General features: G+C 34.6%; 1 protein-coding gene across 3 annotated transcripts in view; it reads right to left on the bottom strand.

Annotated features, from left to right (window-relative positions):
- The window catches only part of MCTP2 (multiple C2 and transmembrane domain containing 2), a 262809-nt gene that overhangs the window by 48336 nt on the left and 194332 nt on the right, over positions 1-20141 (bottom strand). The gene's annotated exons all lie outside the window — the stretch shown is intronic.

The raw sequence follows: 20141 nt of genomic DNA, 5'->3' as shown, positions 1-20141 counted from the left end.
GCAGGCCACAGGCCAAATTTTGCCAAAAGTGAGGTTTATTTGAACAGGAAAGAGCCATTACTTTTTCAGTTGGCTGCCAATATTGAAAAATCCAAATATTTCAGAGAAAGACTTTGGATTTCCAAACTTTTGTTAAAGTGCTTAAAATCTACCAATTTCGAGACTATATGGACACAAGAAAATGATTGGCTAGCATTGTCTACATCAGAAAAGGTATTCCCTTAGCTGCCCAATTTCTGTCAACCTCTGAAATTTGTGACTCCTCACATAGAAAGGCAAGTGAGAATTTGAGACTGAGTCCAACTGCCTATGCGACAATGCTTACTAGAGACATGAATGCAGGTAGATGGTTCTACCTCCAAGAAACACACTAATTAGGATAAATAAGGTGAGAACACCTTTTAATTATAACATGAGGCAGGAGTGAAATTTTGGGTAAATTGCTTCAAAATTTGAGTCTCACTTTCGTTTCAAACTCACAGGTAGTCTAGAAGACGAAATAAGGTAATTTGTGGTTATCAGCTGTCTGTAAGTGCTTGAAAAAAACCACTGCTATAACATATCAACTTAGAAAAGGCAAATTACTGCATCTTAAATATGAAATCTTCCTTTCCAAAAGCAATACCGTTTCATTGCTAAAAACTTTTTCTAACATTTAAAAATTTTCTCTTTGTGATTATCATATATTGCTTTTATTTTTTGGTGCCCATTGTAAATAAAACCACTTCTTCCATTATGTTTTTCAAACTTGTCATTATTTACATATAAAAGCAAATAATTTACATATATATTTTTAACATTAGCAGCCTTACTGATATTCTTTATTGTATCAAATAGTTTATTTCATTCCTGCGAGGTTTCTAAGAATATAGTCACATAATCTACAATTAAGGATCCTCTTCTGTTTCCTCTTTTCTATTTGTAATTTTTTTCCTGCTTGATTTCATTACTCCTACAAAAAATGGTTAAACTGTTCAGAAGGATATCACTGTTTAATTCATGGCTTTCATGAAAATACTTCTAGAGTGATAAATCATATCACCTTAAGAACACACAGACAAACCATTTTTAATACCAGAAAATTTACATATAGGTGATCATTATTCTTTATATCTTTGAAATGTTTTATAAATACTCTTTCATATCTGTTCTAAACCTAATAAAAACATGTTTTAAACAAAAATTTGTCCAGCAATTTGAACAGGGTATAATTTTTAAGATCAAGAATGGTTGGTAGCTAACCAACTGTTCGTTCAGTATCTTCTGAGATAAGGATGGTTTTATCCTTTTCATTTAAAGACATCAATATGGTGAAGTATTGTATTTGTAATTTCATAATTTGAAGCAATCTTGTATTTCTGGGAGAAACTCCTTCACTGAGGTGAACCAGTATTGTTGTATTTTATTTTCTAACACTTAAAGATGTTTTGCATAGACGCTCGTGTTCTTTTTGTCAACCCTCCTCAGTCCTATTCCTCTCATTTCCAAAGGCAACCTTGTCCTAAATTTGATGTGAATTTTTTCCACCTCAGGGCACCTTAGGTATATATTAGTAATAACAAAATAAAAATGTTCCTATCGTTCTGCAAATATTTTAACCAATAGTATGTTTTATAGTTCTTTTCATGGTATATGCATAAATCAAGTACATTTATTTTAACTAATATAGTTCCCATTCAAATGAACGCTCTGCAATTTGACGACTATACTCCCTTATCAATGCAAACATGGGCTGAAATAGTGGTTTTACGTAATCAAATATATTAGTCTTTTACATTAGGATTTCTACCTTTAATGTTCAGTGTTCTACTTAAGAAATCATATTCTACCTTGAGTTAATACAGCTATTTCCTTGTGTTTTCTTCTAAAGATGACTGTGAATGATCTTTATTCTGTCTCCATTTTGTTGTTTTTTTTTTTAACTCAGGTAATCCAATGTGAACTTTTTCCTTACAGCCGTCTTTTACAGCTAAATTCCTGTAACGATCGCCATTTTTCTCTTTGATCTACATTGCTACTTCTGTCAATATACCAAGTTCCCACGAGTGTGTCTATTGTTTCTGAGCCCTCTCAGTTCTCCATTGATATATTTTCCTATATTTTACCAAGACCACATTTTTAAAACTATAATTTAGTAACCATACAATATCTGAGTGGGCAAGTCTCTTATTACACACTCAAAATGATCTTGGGTATTTTTTCACCCTTTACTCTTCCACGTGTATTTCAGAATTAATTTATAAATTTCTATACAACTCAGAAAAATTAAGACTGAGATTGTCTTTATAATTTAAAGATAATTGGTATCTTGATATTAACATTTCATAATGATTATTTCTCTATATTCAGAACTTTTTATGTATCTCAAAATATTTTATTTCACTGTACTGATTTTCCACGTTTCATTTTTTTTTAAGTAACTTGGAGTTTAACACTATTATCAATAGCAATGGAACAATTTTAAGGTTTATCATTTAATTGGTTAATGCTGGGTACAGAAACACTAATTTTTATATATTCACATTCTTTCTTTTTTATATATTCACATTCACCTCTTATTAGCTGTAAGAGACTGCAAATAGATTCTTTTGTAGATCTGATGTAGAAAATCATATCAACTGCAAATCAGGACGATTTTCCTTCACCTTCTTCCATTCTATATGTTACGTTCCTCCTAGTGCTAAACCTCTTTTTTCTTTTTTTGATGTGTAAGTGTGAAATTTTTGAAATACTTTTTGGATCAATGAAAAAAATCAAACCACACTGATTTCCTCTAGTGTGGCTTGCTCCATCAACTTTCCTTTATTTAAAGTTTTATAATGTCGAATATATAATCTGTTCCCATAATTTTCTTCTTTTCAAATGTTTCTTTTTTTTATAAAATAAAACATAGTAAAAAGTAGAGCCAATAGTAATTTCTTTATTAGGTAAAGCTAGAGATTTTCCTGTTTGTCACCTATTTCTCTTTCCCTATTGTTACGTTTTTTGGGGGATTAAGGGTTTTAACTGCATACTAAATGGTGGTTGTTTCTAAATGCCTGTCTACTGGACTGGGTAAATGGATTTTATTATTATTTTAAATTACTAAATGTAACTTCAAGTAAGAAGAGGCTGACATAAAGCTATGGAGAAAAATCAGGACACATCATTTTAAATTTATTTTTTTCATTATAAAACTATGTATGTCTTTGAAAAAATTACTTGAACAACCACCAGTATTAAGGAGATGGTTGTTTTAGGTAAACACCTCATTTGCCATAGCATTGGCCTCTATTGGGAATACTTAAGCAATCCTAGAAATGTTTTACAACAAAAATTGAGTTACATTTAAATATCACATTCAAATAGCCTAAAACTCTTTTAGAGTGAGACCATATTGCCTTTAGATATATTTTTTTAAATCAATGCATAATTCCCATTTCTGTAGTAAAGAACTGATTTCCTAACAAACATATCTTTCAGGGAAAGCAAATATAAACCCCAGAAAAATATTTTTTTTAGAAAAAAAGTCTAATTATCTCAGCATCTTCAAAGAAAGAAAGAGAGTTGTAACTTTGAAAGAAGGAATCAGATCTGCATGGAGTTAATTAAAAATGTTTGTGTCTTTGATCCAAGAGCAGCTGCAGTCACTCTGGTGGTACCAGTTGAATAAAACTCCAGTGAAAAATTTACCATTACTTCTGAATGGAGGAAACGGGAATTGCACTCAGGGACAACCAGAGCCACTGGAGAGCACAGAGGTACGCTGAAAGGAGAGTGTAAGCAAAGGTAAACCCCACATTCAGTATGTGAATGCCGCTAAAGTTGCTGGCATACATGCAGAGCACACTCAAGCAGTCTAAGATCAAAGCTATCACCCTAAGACATGTGACAAAGTTTGCATTTTGAGTCTAATAAAATTAAATGTCTTAAAAAAAACTTGTTTAGAAGAATATAGCATAATTTAGAGTCTCCACAACATAGAATTACTGATATCTAAGATACAATTCAAAATCACTCAACATACAGAGAGTCAAGAAAATGGAATCTATTTTCAAGCAAGAGACAATCAAAAGATACCAACTCCAAGGTGAACTCTATGTTGAAATTATCAGAAAAGAACTTTAAAACACCTATAAAAATTATGCTCGGTGAGGCAATGGAAAATAAACTCACCATGGGTAAAACAGTAAATATAAGCATAAAATGTAAAAATTAAAAAATAATTGCCCAACTAAAAAATACAACATTAAACATTAAAAAAAATCAATGGTTGTTTTTAGTAGCAAAATTAATAATGAAAAAGTCAGTGACTGTAAAGATATCAAGAGAAATCATCAAATCTAAAAGACAGAAAATAATAGAAAAAAATAGAAGGTCTGGAGACCATCAAAATTTCAAAAGTTCTAACGTGGGTATTTGGAATTTCAGAAAAATAATAATGGATAGAAAAATATTTAAAGAAGAATTGGCTGAATACTTTTCAAATCTAGGAAAAGACAAAATGTACAGATTAAAGAAGTCCAGAGGATCTCAAGAAGAGTAAATTTAAAGAAATCCAGTCTTGGGGATAAATAGCATCACCATATTTCTGGAAAATAAAGACAATAAAAAAATGTTGATAAGGGCTAGAGAGAAATGACATTATCATAAATACAACAACTTGAATCACCATAGATTTGTCATCAGAACCCATGGAGGCAAGGGGAGAACAGCATTTTTAAAGTGCAAAATGAAAAACAAAATCAAAAACTTTAGACTCAGAATTCTATATCCAGTAAAAAATATCCTATAAGAATGAAAGTTAAAGATTTAGATATGAGAAAATTAAAAGAATTTTTTATCAGTAGACCTGCATATCAATAAATACTAAAGGAATTCTTCAAGGTGAGGAAAAATGATACCAGATGGAAATGAAAACTTCAGGAAGAAATGAGTATCAGAAGTGGTAGATACATAAGTAAATAGAAAATATTATTTCTTTTATTTTTTACAATACTTACAAATGTTTAAAGCAAAGCTTATAACATTATCCTGGTGAGGTGTATAATGTATTTAGGTGTGAAACACAGGAAAACTAATATAAAGGAGGTTAGAGGTAGATGGACATTTGGACTTAGATGACATGTAATGTTTCTATGTTTCAGATGAAGTTATACAATATTAATCTTAAATTGACTGTGAAAAGTTAAGGGAAAAATATACACACATACACCTTAATACTCAGAGCAACTACATAAAAAAGCAGGGAGGAATAAGTTGTAAAAGTAAATAGATAAATGGAAATCTGAAAGGCAAAAGAAGAGAAACAGAGGAGTAAGAGGTAAATATAAAATGATAATTAAAATCCAACAATACCAAAAATTACATGAAATATTAATGAAATAAAACACTATAAACAAAAAAGGCAGAGATAAAAATATAGTGAATAACTGTGGCAAAAAAAAGGCGAAGGAAAAAATGGCAAAATACAACCTAAAAGAACTGAACAATATATAAACTGAATTATCAAAAATGTCTTCACTAAGAAAAATTTAGGGGCAAATGGTTTCACTGTTAACTTCTATTCAACATTGAGAAAAGAAAGAGTATCATTTTGGAAAGAATGCTTACCAACAATTTTATGAGGCCAGTATTACCCTAATATCAAAATCTGACAAAACTGTTACAAAGAAATAAAATTACAGACAAATGACCAAATACGAACTTTGATGCAAAAATCTTCAAGAAAATAGTAGTCAATTAAATCGAGAAATATATGAAACTAAATTATGACTGAGTAGAATACGTTCCAAGAATGAAAAATTGATTTCATATTCAAAAATCAATGTAATTCACAATATTGACAGAATAAAGGAGAACAGGTATGTGATTATTTCAATAGATACAGAAAAAGCATTCAACAAAAATTCAACACCCTTCTACTCTTAACAAATAATAATTGGAAGGAATTTCATCAATTTGTTAAAGGACACCTGTAAAACTTTTATAGTTACCATATTTGATCATACTTGGCAGGGGTTTATTGTACATAAATTATACCTTGAGAAGTTGATTAAAAAGACAAACAAAAGTTAAAAAAGAAATGACTCACGCATGCAACCACATGAATCTTAAAAACACACTGAGTGGAAAAAGCCTTCTACAAAACAGTACCTACTTTTGATTCTATTTATATCAAGTTCTAGAACAGACAAAATGATTTTACAATGGGGAAACTTGCATGCACCCCTTAAATTAGGAATAAGGCAAGGATGTCTGCTTTCACTACTTCTGTTCAGTATTGAATGAAATGTTTTAGCCACTACAATGAAGCCAAACAATGAAACAAAAGACGTAAATATAAGAATAAAAAAAGTACAACTTTTTTAGCAGATGACATGATTTTTTAAATGTAGAAAATCCTAAGGAATCTACAAAGCAAATCCTAGAAATGACAACTAAATTCAGCAAAGTCCATGGTATAAAATTATTATTAAAATATCGAAATCATTTTCAGATGTTAATACTAGCAGCAAAACATTAAAAAATAAAAATTTTTAATTTCCATTTATAGTAGCACCACAAAAGCAACACAGTATTTTAGAATAAAATTTATAAAACATGAGCAAGATATCCTCACTGGAAACTATGAAAGATCATTAAGAAACATTACAGAATATGTAAATAAGAAAATAAATATGCCTAGTTCATGGAGTGGAAGATTTGGTATTGTTAAGGTGGCAGTTATTCACAAATTGACCTACAGATTCAAGCAATCCTTATTTTATAGAAATGGGTAACCTGATTCTAAACACTATATGAAAATGCAGGCTGGGTACAGTGGCTCATGCCTGTAACCCTAGCACTTTGGGAGGCCAACACAGGTGGATCACCTGAAGTCAAGAGTTTGGGACCAGCTTGGCCAACATGGTGAAACCCTGTCTCTACTAAAAATAGAAAAATTAGCCGGGCATGGTGGCATGTGCCTGTAATCCCAGCTACTTGGAAGGCTAAGGCAGGAGAATCGCTTGAACCCGAGGAGCGGAGGTTGCAGTGAGCTAAGATCACGCCACTTCACTCCAGCCTGGGTGAAGGAGCAAAACTGCATCAAAAAAAAAAAAGAAAGAGAAAATGCAAATGGCATGCAATAGTCAAAGCAATTTTAGCAAATAACACACTAGCTGACTTCACAAGTTATTATGAAGCTGTAACAAAGTAGTAGTAGTGATGGTGAAAAGACAGACTTATACATCAATGGAGTAGAAGATAGACTCCAGAAATAGATCCACATAAAAGTGGTTGATTTTTAAGAACGTTGCCAATGTAATTCAATGGAAAAAAATGGTATTTTTTTTAAACACTGGCACTAGAACAACTGGATATATGTATGGGGAAAAAATCACCTACTCTTACCACATAACATACAAAATTTAACTCTAAATGGATTATACATCTAAATGTAAATTCTAGAATTTTAAGACTTCTAAGAAAAAACGATAAGAGAAAAACTTGCCATCTTAGAGTGGGCAAAGATTTCTTAGGACACAAAAAATATAAAGAGTAATATAAAAATAGAAAAAAAAATAGGCTGGGAGTGGTGGCTCACCCCTGTAATCTCAGCACTTTGTGAGGCCAAGGTGGGAGGTCTGTTTGAAGCCAGGAGTTTGAGACCAGCCTGGGCAACATCACAAAAATGAGCTGGGTGTGATGGCACGTGCCTGCAAGTCTCAGCTACTTGGGAGGCTGAGGCAAAGAAATCACTCAAGCCTAGAGGCTAGAGGCTGCAGTGACCCATGACTGCACCACTGTACTCCAGCCTGGGTGACAGAGTGAGACAGCAACCCCCCACCACAAAAAAAAAAAAAAGACTTCATCAAAATATAAAATATACTCCTTTTGCTCTTTGAAAGGAAATGAAAGGGCAAGTCGCAAAATGAAGAAAATATTTTCACTACATATACTGAAAGGGAACTTGTTTCCAGAAGATAAAAAATTATTACAATTTAATAAGACAACTCAAAATAAATGTGCAAAATATTTGACCAAATCCTTCAAACACAAAAAAAGCCATATTTATACCTATAAACACATAGGAAGATATCCAACATGATTATGCATTAGGAAAACACAAATTAAAACCACTGTGAAATCTGATTTCACATGTATTAGAAGGGCTAAAATTTAAAACACTGGTAATATAAAGTGTTGAATAAAATGTGGAGCAACTGCAGCTCTCACATATCCTTTGTAAAAACACAAAATGGTACATCCAATTTGAAAAACTGTATGGCAGTTTCTCAAAACACTGAACATATATTTACCATAATTCACAGCTTTTCTACTTCTGTATAATATGTCTCACAAAAGTCTTGTCCACAAATGCTCATAGCACAGCAGCATTATTCTAAATAACAAAACGGGAAATGGCCCAAATGTCAACAAAAAAGTGAATATATCCACACAGTAGAACAATACTCAGAAACACAACAGAAAAATCACATATGTTAGGACCATTGCTTGAAGCTTGGTTTCTCTGGCACCAAGGAAACTTCTTACTCTACCATGCATGTCTTCCCAATATGTTCCATGACATAGGTGCAGCAGCGACCAGTAGGTGTAATTTCAAAAAAATCGCCTTAAATTTTCAGCTGCAAATATTTCTTCACTTTCTATCCTAAAATTTATCTGCAATAGTTTTTATGAAAATGTATACATGCTCAATCTCAGATAGGAGAACATGACTCATGAAAAGATTAATTTTTTCCTGAGGAAAACCCTAAAGATAAAAATACCTTCAAGAGTCCATGGTTCCAAGCTAGCTGTGACTGAAGAACTTAGCTAGCATTGCCATAGACACTTGAACAAATCTAACAAATCTAACAAATCCCCTATGTGTTGTTTCTTTAAGTATAACACGAGAAGGATGTAACCTCATGTCACAAAAAAATTTATCATGTCTATCAGGTTTCATGATCAAATGGTGATGAAGTGATCTGTAACCAATTAAGTAATCAACCAAGCCATTAACTATCTTGTAAACATCCAAGAGAATGCCTCTCCTAAAAAGTAGTTAACTTCAGACACCAAGTTCAATGAATGACATGGCTGTTCCCCTAAGTACTCTGGGATCTCCTCATTTAAAATTATCTTAAGATTCTGTCCTTTTGTCCTTCAAGAGTGAATTTGAGATTAGGAAACAGCCAAATTACAAGAAGCCGAGTCTCTGAATAATTCTCAAAAACACTGCTTTTGTTGAAACAAAGCAAAGTATGATTATAGAGATTAGAGTTTGCATCTTATGGCTTACACACTGTCCATGAAAGTAGTGTTTAAAAAAACTGAACAATGAAATCAAGAGCCTCATTTGAATAAATATATTTCATTATGGTTGTTCATACAAAATCATGGGTTGTTTTATACTTGTATTTTGTAAATAGCTAGGCATGCCACAGACATTTGGGAATCTAGCCAACATGGCCATTATTTAGAATAGAACTTTGACCCAACATTGGTCAAAGTAACCAGGTGATCTTAAATTGCTCTTCTGTTTTATAGTCACCTAAGATGACATAAGTACATTAAGTATATAATAATAAAATTAAGTGTTCTTTTGCGGTAGAAAATCGTAAGAGAATGCTATATGTTCTCTATATTTGCCATCATATAAATTAAGTTTCAGCTAATGAAAAATCTACTTTCTGTTGTGTTACCCATTCCTACACCACAAACCAAATGTAAGAAAAAGAATAGATAGGCCCAACATCCACCCTCCTTGCCACCAACCCAAACTCTCCAACCTTACTAAACTCCTGGGTTAAAACTGAAACAAGAACAACATCTCAGGAAGTCCAAGGAAGGGCTAGTTGATTTCTTCTAGTGTAAGGTACTGCTAATTCAAAATCTAATGATTTTGTATGAATACTTAAGAGGGCTAGAAGCTGGTTCATCTGAAAAGTACTAAAGAAGATTCTAAATTTCTTTTAAAAATCACTGGAGTGGTCTTTGAGACAAGAAAATAAGAAAGAGCAGCAAACACACAAAGACACAGACACTTTCAGAATACCGTGTACATCAACTCATTTGTCATAATAAAGATAAAATCTAGATATTTGAAACAGTGTATCTTTAAATAATCATACCATCTTTATGAAAAATCATCCTATTGTATAGGGCATAATTTAGAGGGGAAAATCACATAAGTATGATTATTTTAGAATAAACATATTGGGTAAAGGTGAAACAAAGCTGTGTTAATTCTGTTCAAAAAAAAATCCAGGGTTAAATTAAAAAAAAATTATAATTTGACCAGGTACACATTCATTTCTAAGGTAACAAATCAATAAGTAGCCCCTTCTCAAGAAGTTGTAACTGCCTTTTTTTGTTAAAGCAGGAAAAACATGTCTTACATATCACTATACCAAAGCAAGACAACAACAAAACACCACTAGGTTTTATCAAGAGCATCAAACTGATTAAAATATTCCATTTTTCCCTGGCCAACATTAAGACATTCAGACTTCATAATGTAACAGTTAAGACCTTTCATTAACTGGCGCAGACTTGGTTGTGTGTCATAATCCAACTGCACCATACATTCTAGGTTCCTAATCGCACCGCACCATTTGCAAACCTTAAGATATAAAACGATGTTCAAGACTTTGCTTTTGAACATACCTTTCTCTAATTTAGAAAGCTATTTTCTCAACTGCTTGACCATTTCTTCACTTATAATGTTCTATTCCTGGGCCATACAAACTAAATTCATCTTCTTGTCACTACTTTATTTCCTGGATAAGTTTATTACTCATTTTTTCTTCAGTACTGATTTGTTAAACACCTACATTGATTTAGACACAAGAGTAAACAAAAACAAACCAAAAGCAGCCTTTATGTAGCTTAGATTGTATATGAGGATTGAAGATGAGATAGAAAAAATAAACTATATATATCGGGCGGTAAAAGGATCCACCATGAGAAAACAAAACAGAGACAAGGAAGGGAAGGAGTATCAGGCAGTGGGGCTGGGTTTGCAATTACATGTAAGGTAATTAGGGAAGAAATCACTAAGAGGGCAATAAGTGAGCAAAGACTTTGGAGGAGGTGTGGGTATATAGGTGAATAATGTTTCCAGGCAGAAGAAAGAGCAAATGCAAAGGCCCAGAATTGGGAGTATGCCTTCTTCCAGTGTTTTGTTTATTTTTTTATTTTTTATTTTTGAGACGTAGTCTCACTCTGTCACCAAGGCTGGAGGGCAGTGGCACAACCTCAGCTCACTCACTGCAACCTCCACCTCCCAGGTTCCAGTGATTGTCTTGCCTCAGCCTCCCAAGTAGCTGCGATTACAGGCGCCCACCACCACGCCCGGCTAATTTTTTTGTGTGTGTGTGTGTTTTTAGTAGAGAGGGGGTTTCACCATGTTGGCCAGGCTGGTTTCGAACTCCTGACCTCAAGTTATCCTCCCACCTCACCCTCCCAACGTGCTAGGATTACAGGCATGAGTCACCATGCCCAGCCTTCCAGTGTGTGTGTGTGTGTGTGTGTGTGTGTGTGTGTGATTGTTTTTGGGTTTTTTTTTTTTTTTTTTAAAGGCAGTATGGACTCCTTGTGTCTGAAGCAGAGTGAGCAAGAATATTGGAAAGAGAAGTGAAAAAGGAACAGGAGTTGGCCACAAGGGGCCTGGTTGATGGCTGTAACGTCCTTGCCTTTTATTCTAAGGGAGTTGCTAGACTGCCAAGAGGGCGGGAAGCAGAATAACATGATTTGACTCATATTTAAGAATTACTGTGGTTGCATAATGAGAACAAATCATGAAGAGACAACACATATTTCATTTATAAAGCTATTGAAAAGACCAGGTTAGAGTTAACTGTGGCCTAGAATTAAGGTGATGGCAGTGGAATTAGTGAGAAGTGACCATGTTTTGACTAGTTAGAAAGTAGGGACAGAGGAGTTGCAAATAGTTTAGATGAGAAGATAAAAAGGGAATGATTGAGAACGATTTGAAGATTAAGAGCTTGAAAAACTTAGATGAATGGATTTGTCCATGCATTGAGACAAAGTCTGTAGGAAGAGCAGGTTTGGGGAGGGGAGTATGAGGTGCCAATTAGATGTCCACGTGGAGACACACAGTAAACCTTAGATATATGGTTTGGAATTCAGGGTAGAGGCTATGGTTAGATATGTAAATTTGTGGATTATCAGACTCCAGATAGCATTTAAAGATATCAGACTGGATAACCTTAGCAAGGAAGCAACTAGAAAGAAATGGCCCAGAATTGATTTCTACAAAAGTCCAAATTTAGAGTTTGAGAAGATAGGGGGTCAGAAAAAGAGCCCGAGGCAATGCCAGAGACAAAGAGATACATTAGGAGATGGTTGTATTCTTGAAAATAGATAAAGTATTTTAAAGAGGATGGCCACAATATATTTATAAGTAAGATACTGAGATGTGGTCATTGGTGACTTGAAATGAGAGTTTAGTAAAACGATGAGGCAAAAATGAGATAAGAGTGAGTTTGAGAGAACGGGGAAAATTGTAGACAGGAGACATAACTCTTTGAAAGGATTTATTACAATGAAGAGCAGAGAAATATGGTGATAGCTGGAAGGGACTGTAGCAATAAATGAGGAGAGAGAGATAAATAAAATTATGAGGGAGGAGATGGGAAATAACAGTTGGAGCACTACCTTTGAATCAGTGATAAGGTGGAATCCACTGTAAAATGGAGTGTTGGTCTTAGCAACAATTCAGGTCATCCATAGCTACAGAAGGAAAAGCAGATGACACAGGCATAGACGTCGGTAGGGGAATAGATATAGAGGGGGTAGGGTAGCAGTAGAGGGGCACTTATGTCAATCATGGTCATTCTATGAGAGTGAGGATGAGGAAAAGAAGTATTAAAAGTTCAAGGCAGAAGAGAAGTTATGAAACAGTCTAGAAGAGTGAAAAGGAGAGTAGATTATAGAAGTGTAATACAATTGTCAGGATGCACTAAATATTTTTTTTTGGAGCCATGCTTACCTGAGGTTCTGTTAATCAAGTCTAATGAAAGTAGAGAAGGCAAGGAAATTCTTTTAAAGATGGACTATGTGATCTGAGTTATTGGTGAGGAATGGTATAAAGGAGAGAAAATAAAATGTAAACACAATGGGTACACTAATTAACAGATTAAAAGCAGCTGAACAGAAAATTAGTACACTGAGAGATAATTCCAAAGAAATTATTGAAGACACAGACCACAGAAACAAGGTTATAGATATACAAGTGAGGTTAAGACACATGGAAGGCAGAAATGAGAAGGTCTGATAGGTGTCTGGGGTGGAGAAAGGGGTTACACAGAGAACGGAGAAAAAGCAATATATAAAGAAAAAATGCCTGAGGATTTTCCAGAAATGCTGAAAGATTAATATAGGAAGCCCCCCTTCCCCTAAAAATTCCTTGTCAGGATAAATTAAGAATAATCTATATCTAAAACTGTCATAGTAGAACTGAAAAAACAACTGGGGAAAAGAGGAACACTTAAAAGCAGCTAGAGAGAAAAAATAGTTCAACTACAAAGGAAAAGTAATTTGAGTGACTTTATTCCTCAAAGCAACAGGGAAAGCAAGACAAGACGACAGTAGAATAATTTAACATATATATTCTTTCAGTCTTTCAATTTAGAATCCTGTATGTCACAAATTATCTTTAAAGGAGAGTGAAGCAGAGACATTTTCAGAAAAATATGAGCTAGTAGTGCTTCTCACCAGAAGACCCTCATGAACTTAAATATCAAAGATATACTTCAAACAGAAGGACAACTGCCCCAAGTATAAAGGCAAAATGCAAAAATGTATGGTGCTCAAAAACAATGGTAAATGTGCATGCCAGTGTAAATAAACATTGACTTACGAGAGTGAAGCATAATTTGTAATGAGACTGTCCAGAATTTAAATAGAGAAAAGCAAAAGCCTACAAATTGGGAGGGGTATGGTTTGATCTAAAGAATTCTGATACTATTGTTGTTAAGCTGGCATGTCAAGTGCAAGATAAACTTCAGCTTTTCAGTATGAAGGAGAAGATTTTTCTCAATACTCCTTTTTAAAAAAGCTGTGAAATCTGCTTAATATATACAAACAAACAATTTGAAGATACCTGAGAATAATCAAGGCCTCTAGGACCTGAGAAGACAGGATCAAAAACAAATGCACTCCCTTAGTTTGCTACTGCTTCATGTCTTTCGGGGATGGTTTCATTCCTATTTGTTTGTTTCCTTGTTGATATGGTTTGGCTCTGTGTCCCCACCCAAATCTCATCTCCAATTGTAATCCCCACGTGTCGGGGGAGGGGCCTGGCGGGAAGTGATTAAATCATGCGGGTGAACCTCTCCCTTGCTGTTCTCATGATAGTGAGTGAGTTCTCATGAGATCTGGTTGTTAGAAAGTGTGTGGCACTTCTCTCTTCCTTGCTGTCTCCCTCCAGCCCCACCATGGTAAGACATGTTGCTTCCCCTTCGCCTTCCATCATGATTGTAAGTTTCCTGAGGCCTCCCAGTCATGCTTCCTGTTAAGTCTACAGAAGTGTGAGTTCACTAAACCTCTTGTTTTCATAAATTACTGAGTCTCAGGTATGTCTTCATATCAGCGTGAGAATGGACTAATACACTTGTTTTTGTCAATTCACTGTACAGAACACAGCAATCAACAGAGTACAAAGTACTGACATAGAGTTTGCTTCAATCTTAAAAATCTGGGGAGGCAAAAATTGGAGTGCATGCATGGTAACTGCAGCAGCTAGGACTTCAAAGACAAAAACATAGAGGATAAAAAAAGAATAGCAGACAGTCAAGCTGGACATTCTACATTCATTTCTCCTTAAAACAGTTACTAATTCTTAAGCCATGCATGCTTAGGATGAAGGTTGAGACCAAGCAGAAAGTGGCTGCTAAAATCTTCTGGCAATGTCACAGAGTTGGGAGACAAAAATTAGAGATGAGGGACAATTTAAAAAGAAGGGCCCTAGTAAATACTGCATGGTTTTGTTGAGAATCCAAAAAGGGCTAGGCATGGGGTAAAACTAGAAATAGATGAATCCTTAAGATGCCTGGAATCCTACCTTGGATCATCTCCATCTCTGATGGGATCAGAGTGACTTGCTATATTCTAAATTCCTACTCTATATCCTCTCTGGTAGAAGATAACATAGTCCATGCCCCCTTTAAAATGTTCTAATAAAAATAATCAGGTATAGACAGAAGGAAAAAACAATGACCAAAAATCAAAAGAAAAAAATAACCAGAATAAGTGGGTGACTTAGATATTACAGTCATAAGATATGGATTTTAAAATAATTATAATCCATATGTTCATGAAAACAATACCAGCAGAGAACTGAGATCTGTAAGAGTCAAATAAACACCTAGAACTTCATAAACAAAATGAAGAGCTCAATAAATGAATTTAATAGTGGAACAGATCAAGCAAAAGAGAGAATTCGTGATTTAGAGTAGGGAATTAAACTAATAATTTGGAGTATTAGTAGAAAATATCTACACTTCAAGTAGAGATAGATATGGTAAAACTAGAAATAGAATAATAAGAAGTATGGCACACTGAGAAAGGTTTACTTTATATGTAAAAATTTGATATCCAGAAAGAGAGAGAAAAGAGAGACTAGGAAAAAGCTATAAGTGATACTGGATGAGAATCTTCCAAAATTTATAAAAGACATGAAGTCATAAAGTTAAGGAATGCCAAATAGGATGACTAGAGAAACATACACACACATTCTCTCTCTCTCTCTCTCTCTTCTGGCATCTCAGAGTAAAACTGAAAATAATCAATGGTCAAAAGCAAGTTTGAAAGGCAGGCACAGGAGTAAAAAAGACACTTTGCCTTCCATGGAGCAATAATAAAATTGACAATTGACATGTCCAAAAAACACTAATAGCCAGCAGAAAAAAAAATGAAACAGTTTGTATAAGATTTACCTAATCCATTAATGTTTGGTAAAACTTGCCTCTAAAGTTGCCTGAGCCTTAGGTTTAGCTTTCTGGGATGATATTAAATTATAGATTCAATTATTTAATGGATTTAGTACTGTTTAAGTCTCTTTTGCAACTTTGATAAGTTGTTGTATAAGCTTTATTCATTTCATGTAGTTTCAACATTTTAAGTTTAAAATTGGTCATAATACCCTGTTATGTTTAATCTCTGCCTCATCTGAATAATCTCCCCTTCCAATGCCTGTTGGTGTCTTTTCTCTTTGTACATTGAAAACGCTGAGAAAAGAATAATCAGTTCTCTAAGTGTTTCAAAAAGATAACTTTTATTTTTGTTTTTTCTTTTGATTTTACACATGATTTTTGTTCTTTTTTTTTTACTCCTGCTAATCAACTTGGTATCATTCTGCTGTTTTTTTAATAATGTATTGATTTTGATAGTTAATAAGTTTGCCTCTGACTTACTTTCAATATTGGTCTCGTCCTGTTTTTGTGGAACACAAAAAGTGAATTGTACCTCTTATATGGAAGAGCAAAGAGCCGAGCTTTCTTACCAAGATATTCTTCAAGAAGAAAAGGAAATTGGGAAGAACTGTGCTAAACCTAAATATTTGTGTGATACTGGTACAGGAATAGACAAAAGACCAATGAAGAAGCCCATCTATGTATGTAAACTTGATTTATGACTTCATAGAAGTTGCAGATCATTGAGAAAAGGCAGAATATTCAATAAATGATACCAAGTCATTTGGATACTTCTCAGAACACAAAAATGAAATTAAAACACAAGTAGATTTAAAGATGTAATGTAAAATTTTAAAAAAATTAAAGAATATTTTTATGACTTTGGGCATAAGAAAGGATTCTTCAAACATGTCACAAAATGCACCAACCACAGGAAAAATTGGGTAATTTTGATATTAAAGATTATGTTCATCAAAAGATAAAACAAACAGCATGAAAAAAATAGAAACCTCTAGAAGATATTTTAAGTACAAAGAATGTGTATCTAGATTAAATGCTTATACAAAAAAAAAAACAAAAAAATGTAGGGGGAGAAGAAAATTAGGCAAATTAGGCAAAGATAGAGCAAAGAAGGAGGGATCCAAATGCCCCCAAACATATGAAACGTGTAAGTATTATAATAAAAAATGCAAATTAAGACCTCACCAAAGTACCCCTTCACACACCAGACTGACAAAATTAAGAAGTCAGATAGCGCCAAGAGTTTTCTAAGATGCAAAATCATAACTTTCATTTGATGCTGATGGTTCAATAATCACTTGGGAAATGGTTGGCATTAACTAATGAAGCAGAAACTGTATATCCCAAAACCTAGTGATCCTACTCCTAGGCATATACCCTAGAGCAGTAGATCTCAAACTTGAGCCTGTATGAGAAGCACCTGGAGGCCTTATTTAAACAAGATTGCTAAGTCCCATCCCCAGAGTTCCTGATTCAGCAGATTTGGAGGGGGGCCCAAGAAACTGCATTCCTGAAAAGTTTTTAGATGCTGCTCTCCAGGCACCCCACTGGGAACTATTGCTCTACATTCTTACACGCGTCCACCAGATGATACGTATAATGATGTTTACAAGAGTACTTTTGATAATGGCAAAAAAACCCAAAAAACAAAATGAAAATATCCAAATATGTAATCAGTTCAAAGGTCTATCTAGAATAGAACGGATAAATAATTTACTCATACAGCTGTACGCTATACGGAATGTAAATGAACTACATAGATGAATATCAAAAACGATACTAAGTAAATAAATGCAAGTCACAGAATAAGACAAATTTTTTTTATGATTTCTAAAACCTTCACAAATCAGACAAAATTGAACACATTGTTGAAAGACAGACACAAAGATGGCAAAACCACAATTGACAGTGAGTGACATGCAACATTTAGTATTACCATTACTCCTGGGGACAAAGCAGGAAGAAGGATTCAATTACAAAGAAGTAGAGAAAGAACTTCAAAAAATGTTCAGTTTGTAAGTGGGGCAGTAGGTACACAGATGTTTTACCTTATCATCATTCTTTAAACTGCATATATGTGTGCATACATCGTTTTACAAACTCCCTTGTACATGTGACATATTTTACGTTTGCTTTCCCTTACAGTAGATCACATACCACTGGAAACACTGAGTGTGATTCTGCACTGGCCTAGGAATGCTTTCAAAAGCCATGATTTCAGGGTTCCCAAAGCAGCCACTGCCATTGGTTAACAACTGTCACGAAGGACAAAGTGCCGATTTTGAAAGTGATAAAGGCCAGGGTGAGGACGAAAGTCGAAAAGGAAAACAGGTACGAACCAAACAACACACACACACACCCCAGATTATGATGGTTACAAAATTGTGGAGAGATGCTGAGGTCCTGACCAGTTCTCACTGTGCTTTGCTCCTCTTTATTGATGGACATGGAAAAGGGCAACAGTCTCTCTTCCCGAAAGCCCCACCCTTCAGCCTGTGACACCTCCACCCCATACCTGTACAAAAATCCTTTGTAGTCAAAAGCACTTGAAAAATAATCCATGGCCTAATAAATTTATAGACATTGCATAAACATAATAGGGCATGCTATTTAGTTATTTATTTATTTATTATTTTTGTGGGGGATGGAGTCTCACTCTGTCACCAGGCTGGAGTGCAATGGCGCGATCTTGGCTCACTGCAACCTTCACATCCCAGGTTCAGGCCATTCTCCTGCCTCAGCCTCCTGAGTAGCTGGGACTACAGGCGGCTACACTTTTAAAATAATAATGTCACATCCTACTCTTTGAGACTTTGTATTCTGAACTTACTTGAGAAAGGGATACCATTTCTTTTCTCTATCACATACAGTAACCTGTGAAACACTGATCATCTTATATCCATTTCAGAAACGTTAGCCACTGCCAAGAACTGCAAATTAAAATGCTTCAGGGGTCAAGTAGTTGAAATGTAGCCCAGGTGGTAGACTATAGGGCGTGGTGGGGACCACGGTAAGCTCAGATTGCATCCCTTCTCCAAGGGGTCTATTTCTCACTCAGTTTCAGCTGACGGTTTCAGGCAAAACTAGATCTGACATTACCCAGGCTTATCATTTTTCAAGAGTTCACAATAGTAATGAACTATGAAAGCACACAACTTGGATGGATCTGAAGGCCATTATGCCGAACGCAAAAAGCCTATCTCAAGGGTTATGTATGGCATGATTCTTTTTTGTATGACATTCTCAAAGTGATAGAATTATAGTGAAGAAAAATAGTTAAGTGGTTGCCAGAGTTAGGGTTAAGGATGTATGAATATTAAGGAGCAAGACAAGTGAGGTTCTTTGTGATGACAGAACAATTCTGTATCTTGACTGTGGTGAGGTTTATCTGATATGTGAACTACATATCACCACCACTGAAATGCACGTAAAAGCTGATTAAATGTGAATCAGGTCCATACCTGAGTTAACAGTATTGTGCCACTATGAATTTCCTGGTTTTGAAAATGTACTATGGATATGTAAGACATTTATTGGGAGAAACTGGCTGAAGGGGGCACGGGAACTCTTTGCACTAGTTCTTTTATAACTTCTTGTGAGTTTTAACCTATTTTCAAATGAAATGATTTTTTAAATGTTCATGATGTGAACTCCTTCAATTTTTAAAGATGGAGAACAAATTCAATCACTTTACAATAATTTGTTTACTCTTTCTCCTTCCCCCAAACACACCCACATACCCCTCAGAGTTGGCCAAATGTGGCCCCACAATTATTCACAGCCAACACCCAGATGATGTGAATACACTTCTAATTTGCACGATGCTCATAACACCTTGCTCCAGTGTCTATCCATTCACATCAGGGTCAAAGGAATCACTCAAAGCATAGGTCTCATCTCAGTGTTCTCGTGCTCAAGGTCTTTTATTTTTTCCCACTCTCTATAGACAGTCTAAAACTATCAGTTTGCAATTCCCAGCCCATCAAATCAAAATATGTCTGACCTTCACGTATGCCATATGCAATTCTTTCTCACTCTGTTTCCTACCATAATTCTTAAACTCCAGGCATATAAGTTCGCCATTCTTAAAAACTGCCTCTGTTTTTCTTCTGAATACCTTTTTAAAGTGTCTCTAGGAATGTTCATTTTTCTCCTTTACTGGTCCCCCTGGTTGGAGCAAACCATTCTTTCTATAAGATACCTGGCACATACTTC

Source organism: Gorilla gorilla, chromosome 16, assembly GCF_029281585.2.
Source record: "Gorilla gorilla gorilla isolate KB3781 chromosome 16, NHGRI_mGorGor1-v2.1_pri, whole genome shotgun sequence".
NCBI lineage: Eukaryota > Metazoa > Chordata > Mammalia > Primates > Hominidae > Gorilla > Gorilla gorilla.
The sequence above is the reverse complement of the archived record's forward strand: the minus strand, read 5'-3'. Positions and strand labels throughout refer to the sequence as shown.